Genomic DNA, 6,498 nt, shown 5'->3' with positions numbered 1-6,498 from the left:
TTAACATAATATCATAAGAAAACGAAAAGGGGCAAGCTTGCATTGTTCTTGGAGAGTGTAGTGCAAGTAAAAGAAACTATTTTATATATTCTGATCTTTTAAGAGTTTCAAGCTTCTGAAACCATTAAGTCCCCAAAAGACTGACATGAAATTATTAACAAAATTTCACAATCTTACAGAAGATTGCATTAGAAAATTATGAAAATAATCCGAATCCAGTTGGTGTAAGGCGGATAATTAAAAGGGTTTATTTTAAAAATAATTCAAATCCGGCTGGTGTAAGGCAAGAGATTGGAAGAACTTGATTTGTTTTTCTTGTTTCTGTTTTCTGGGTACCTGTTTGATTTAAATTTAGCTCACTCCTTTGGATGTTTCATTTATGGGGCCCGGCGAATAAATTTACCTTTAGCTTTAACTGAGCTCACGTAACACAGATCCATGTAACAATGGCCCATAACTGTTCAATGACTTTATAGATATTTAGACGGGTCAGCCTGCACAGTTGCAAGTTCATGACTTCAAAAGTTCAAATACGTTTGTTAAGTTAAGCAGAACTTTGAAGCTCACAGAGGTTAACTTAGATGTGGCGCAACTACGCCTGTAAATAAAATGTCTAAATAAAAGGCATGATGTACTTAAGTAAATCGAGCATTTTGCGTTCCATTCGATCACGAACAGCAAGAAGAGTGAAATTGTTCTTAGATTCTTTCTCAACATTCTTGGCAAATTTGGCCCGAATGCAAGGGCTCGTTGTCATTATTATCACTTGAAAATTGGAGTCCTCGGTTGAAATTGCGTCAATACGATAATCCGTCAAATCACTACAACATTGCATTCGTAGTTACGAAAAAATCGTATACTGATAAAATCGGAATATGCAAACATGAAGTTGGAGTTATCTGCAAAATGCTGCGCCAAGCCGTGTAGTAGATGATGATTGAGAATATACGGCATATATGGAATGAATGAATCCTAATTCCGCCATCAAATAGCGTACAACAAAGATTGATGGTTATAAGCTAAATAAATCCTTTTTTTTCATTCTTTTCTGAGGACATAATGACAATGCCACTAACTAAGTATTATCGTCTATTTACTTCAAGTATTTCCTATGAAAAGTAAATATATTTTTTAAATCATTCCTCTAAATATTGTATAAGTATTGGTAAGTTATTGATTCATTTTTAATTTATTCCATATCATTATTTAATTAAAGGAAGATTAAAGATTAAATAAATTATAAATCAATTTTTTAAAAATTAATCCCTCAACCGCAATGAATATCAATCACTTTCCAAAGTAACAGTTGAAGGCAAAAAGAAGACTGCTGTGTAACTATCTCTTAAGCGAATGCTTTTGTGAAGCAAATGCCATTACGTGACAACTTGGATTTTCCTATATGTGTATGTAAGTAAGGATTTGTCGGCATTAACGTAAGACAGACAGTTCTTTTAAAAAACTTGAAATGAATGCTTGGTAAGAGTTTAATTTCTTTTAAACAATTAAATGTCTCGTTTAATAATCAGTCCTATGTAAAGACAGCTAAAGTTTTTTTTTTTTTTTTTTTTGTTGCTATTAAAATCAGTCTTTAGCAAATGCTGGCCACTTATAACGGCATGTGTGAATGAGTGGAGAGAGTAAAATTCTTCTAAAAGCCATTTCTCTTACATTCCTTCTTACGGTCCGAATTTCGTAAATATGCGTACATATGTCACTTGTAGACTTTCGTATATACACTCACACTTTTATATATACATAAAGAATGGAATGGAAAAGCATAATATTAATAGAAACGTGTAATTTCCATGATGACAACTCTTAACTTTAAGCACTGACCTCGTTTTAATTGCATGAATGTACACTTATAGCAGCACATGCAGAAGCAAAATACTTTTATATAAATATATATATATATATATATATGTACGAGTATTTAAATTTATATTTAAGTTAACGTGTCATAGAAAACTGTTTGCTTTTTTGATATATGCTGAGAGTGAATAAGCGTTATAATCTTTATATGCTTACATGTCTATGCACATTTCATCTGCTGGATATAGTTAGTTTAGGGATATATGAAAATATGTTATGTTAAAGAAAAAAGAAAAATAATGAAATGAAAACTAGAAAAAATTTACATAAAAACAACGGATAAAAGGTCATATATATGAAAATTATAAAAATTTTCCACAAGAATGGAGTTGAAGTGGTCAAAAAAAAAAAAAAAACAAAAAAACATGTCAGCAAAAAGACCAAAAGTAAAAAAAAAAAAACTATGTACAACGATTTATTCAAACTGGCCGATCAAAGTATAATAAAATGCCATGGAATGATAGATTAGAGTTTACATATTCGATTTTTATCTTTTGCAAGGAAACATTGAAAGTGACATACATTCAAAAACCCGAAGATTTATCATCGCATCAGTTTGAATGAAACTGTTCTCCTGTTTTATGTTTTAATGTTACTCTCTACGGTTTCACTTTCAATCAGAGTCGGTAAGTTGTTCTTAAATCGATCTATTACACGTTATGGAAATGTGGATCGAAGTAATATAAACGCTCGAGTAAATAGATCTTGTCATAGAAGCAAATATCTCGTATTAAAATGTATTTATTCTGGGATATAAGAACATTATACACGCCTTTGTGTGACTTTGAAATAACATATCACATTAAAAAATTTTTTGTTTTTATCTGCAAACGGCTCAGCATTTGTCGTTTAGTTGACTTTCGTAAATTTTGTTTATCAAATCTCAGCTCTTTGTTTAATTATTACTAAGTTAGTGACATGAAACCTTAAAAACCGACTTATTTGGACTTTGTCCTCCTTGATGGATCCCATTCATATTCAAGCTTGTTATGCGGCCTACGGCTACATCAAGTTTCAATGGCTTATTTTTGTGACAGCATTGAACAAGTAGGAAAATGATCTCAACTTCCACTTCAATATCAGTGCTCTTTGGGGTATCTAACATATATTTCTATATATCAAGACTAGAACGACAAGCTTAGCTTATATACACACAATGTTTCATAAGCCCATTACTTATTCGGGGTTAATTTTCCTTCTGAAATATGTCAGATAAACTCTTTGTGGCGTGGAAAGAGAGGATCGGGGAAAGGTTTGTTGGTAGATGATTGTAAATAAAACAAAGACACGTTCAAAAACAAGTACGTAGAAGATTAGAGATAACATTAAACAGATTTCAAACGACCAAAGCAGTTCAAAGTTTGGCGAAATAAATGCAAGGGAACAATAGATGGCAAGTAACAAGCAGGTAAAAATGCTATAGTGACTACTGGCCCTATATCAACCAACAGCCAACGTTATATGTGAAGTAGTCGAAAAAGTGGTCCGATTTGACCAATTTGTAATTGCATTGTTCCTTGGACCAAGTCACGTCAGTTGACCAAATCTCATCAAAATATCGAAAAAGTTGCTGCCTGTAGGCTGAAGAGAAAATAAGAAGACGGACAGACAAGCGTAGATCGATCGAGAAAGTGCATCCATTTGCATCAAACGTTATATTAGAGAGCGGGTCTATCTCAAACGCTTCTATGCGTTGCATACATCCATGCAAATTGAACTGCCCTTGTAACACAAGTTGTGTAGAGTATAAAAAGCTTAACTTTCAAGATTAGCACCAACAATTTGGCTAAACGAACCAGAAGTAAAGTAAAAGTTATTGCAAGCACACAATGGGAAGTAATTTAAACCACTTATATGATAACAGTAATATTAGTTAACATTCACTGTATGCTTTTGCGGAAAAATCCCACACAAATTATCTCCTAATTACACTGTGAAATTGGAAAACTATTCCTATTTGATTGAAAATTAGTTATATGATGTTTTAATTCTGTGTGGAATTGTAAGGTGAGTAGTAGTAAAGAGTTAGTTTTTCTGTGCTAACCGCTAAAGAGAGATTAATATTAATAATATTATAATTAAAATTAAAATCTCGAAATACTTCAAAAGCTAATTAAAAAACCAACAACACATAATTTGTTAGTGGCTTTAATTAAAAAATCAAAACGTTAATGTACTTTTATGACTTGTAATTTATTAATTTATGCTTTATGTAGTTATTTCTAACCCCTAAGAGATGAAAAGAAAAGAGTTACTGTCCATCATTTCCTTTATAAGTAAATCATAGTAAAGCGAACCGATATTAAAGGAATTATATAAAACAAGTATATGGCTACTAAGTTAGCGGAGAGCCTTCTAATGCTTGCTGGAGAGAAAGACAGATACTTGGTAAAAAAAAACCAAGAATTTTAACTTGATATAGTTATCTACTTATCAATCCTTTCTTAAAATCTTAAAAGCCATGAAAAATGGAATGAGAAATAAATGCTTACCATAGATGAGTTCAGATGGTTTCCTGTCGGAAATACACATTTTCCATTAATTTTTTCTTTATCGACTACGGTGAAAAAAGTTTCTTTCTCTTTTCGAAATTTTTTCATTCAGTTTAGATTTTTCGAGAGAAAAACATCTAAAGGCATTGGAAATTCCTGTGCTTATGTTTAAAACACAATCCAAAATTTCAAATATTTAATGAGCCTTGGTGAAAGCGCTCTAGACTGCTCGTAGAAATCTTACTGTTTGGCCTTTAATTTCATTCGTCTAAGGAACTAAACAATTATGGACGTAGTGGTTACAAATGAACTAAGAATAGTTTAACGAAAACATAGTAAGACATATAGTAAACGTATTCGACTATCATCTGCCTGAGTAGGCAAATAGGCAAATGAAAATTGTGACTAGCAGGTCGGTATTCGCGGATCCAAATCTACGTGTGATAGAGCAACTTACTCGATTGTAGCTACATTGAGTGCGATAGAGAAGCACGCTTGCTTTTAGCTGCATTAAGTGCTTAGTGATTAAAGATATAACATTCACCAAGGACACACGCATTTAGGCTAGGCTATGACTCCGGTGTAAACGTGTTACAAGCATAGATTACATCCCCTAGTGAGTGGTTATATTGAAAGAAAAAAACAGCAGAGAAATGGATCAAGTTTATGCTTATGAATACAACCTCTGCACATAGAAAATGAAAATAATTTAATTATATGTGAATATCTGCCACGTAATAATGATCCAACGTATAGTCCACTAATCAGATTTATCTACGAATACGACCTCTGTACATAGAAGCTGAAAATGCTACAATTATATGTGAATATCTCCCACGTAAGTCTCATCCCATTCATAATTCACTAATAGGCCCAAAATTTGTTAGAGGATTTACGAAGATTTGCTTCACATTCCACTTAGATGTTAAGGGTGCCCAACAGTCGGTATTTGATGAACTTTCCCTTTTAACTTATTTCGTGTATTCAATACATATGAATGTAATAAATGTAGTATTAATAAGGACTCAAACTATCGGTAAGCAGACTGAACATCGCGTAAATTAGGTCTTTCCCAGTGTTTGTCGTATTCAGAAAGATGTACCGCCTAAGCTATAAGGTGTGTGCATTTAGTGTAAGCTTCTAAGATTCAAAGTTGGTCTAACTATTTCTGTCTATCCGTCCACTCTTTTGCGATGGAGATTTTGGACTAAGGCTCACGAAATTGGTTTTTATAGGCTTAACTTCAGTGATTAAATCAAGTTTGAAAATCATCGCAAATAGCTTATGAAAACCCCTTAAAATGTTCGATAAAACTACAAGAATGAAATTTTAGAATATTATGGAATCCATTGCAGATATATATTTTATACCTCACCGAAATTAATATTGTTGTGACCTCCTGAGAGGCAATCATAACTTTTTCGCTTGTTTTCATTTATAATAAAATAACTGTTGATAAATAATGAAAGTTTATTTTACAAATTTTATCTCTCATCTGACTGCTGTCGTCAATGCGCGCTTGATATTAATAACTATCCAGCTGAGCAAAAAAAAAAACAAAAAAATCCTCTTTTAATTTGTTTATAATTAAAATTTAATTATTATGAATATTTTTTTTTTTTTACGATTTTTCATTTAAAAAATTACCCATTATCGTGATATAGACTAAAATAACAACATTTGCTTATTTACTTGTTTTGCGTCCTTACTAACTACACGTGAAAGTATAGATGCCGCTCATCTCCTCAGCGTAAGTGGGTAATGAAGAGGCGTAAAATATGTTCTGTTTTGTATTCATATTTTCCTCTACATTATAATGATACAGTTCCTCGCTCGTATAAACACATTGTAGTCTGTGCATTTATAAAATATATTGTATTAGAACTATGACTAGCCTACGAATTATAATACACGCATAGGCATATACATAACGGCCTTCCATTTTATACTTATGGTGTCGTACACGAGATCATGTGCCTAAACGATTACTTGTGGACACATATTCTAAAATCTATCACACATAGGCATATACATAATAAGCTAGTATGCTCAATATCTATTTTCGCTTCTTGCAAGCAAAATCAGACGCGGCTGCGCACTTCTTTATTAATAAGATACGGTTTCTTGTGGACAC

Source organism: Glossina fuscipes, unplaced genomic scaffold, assembly GCF_014805625.2.
Source record: "Glossina fuscipes isolate IAEA_lab_2018 unplaced genomic scaffold, Yale_Gfus_2 28, whole genome shotgun sequence".
Lineage (NCBI taxonomy): Eukaryota > Metazoa > Arthropoda > Insecta > Diptera > Glossinidae > Glossina > Glossina fuscipes.
The sequence above is the reverse complement of the archived record's forward strand: the minus strand, read 5'-3'. Positions refer to the sequence as shown.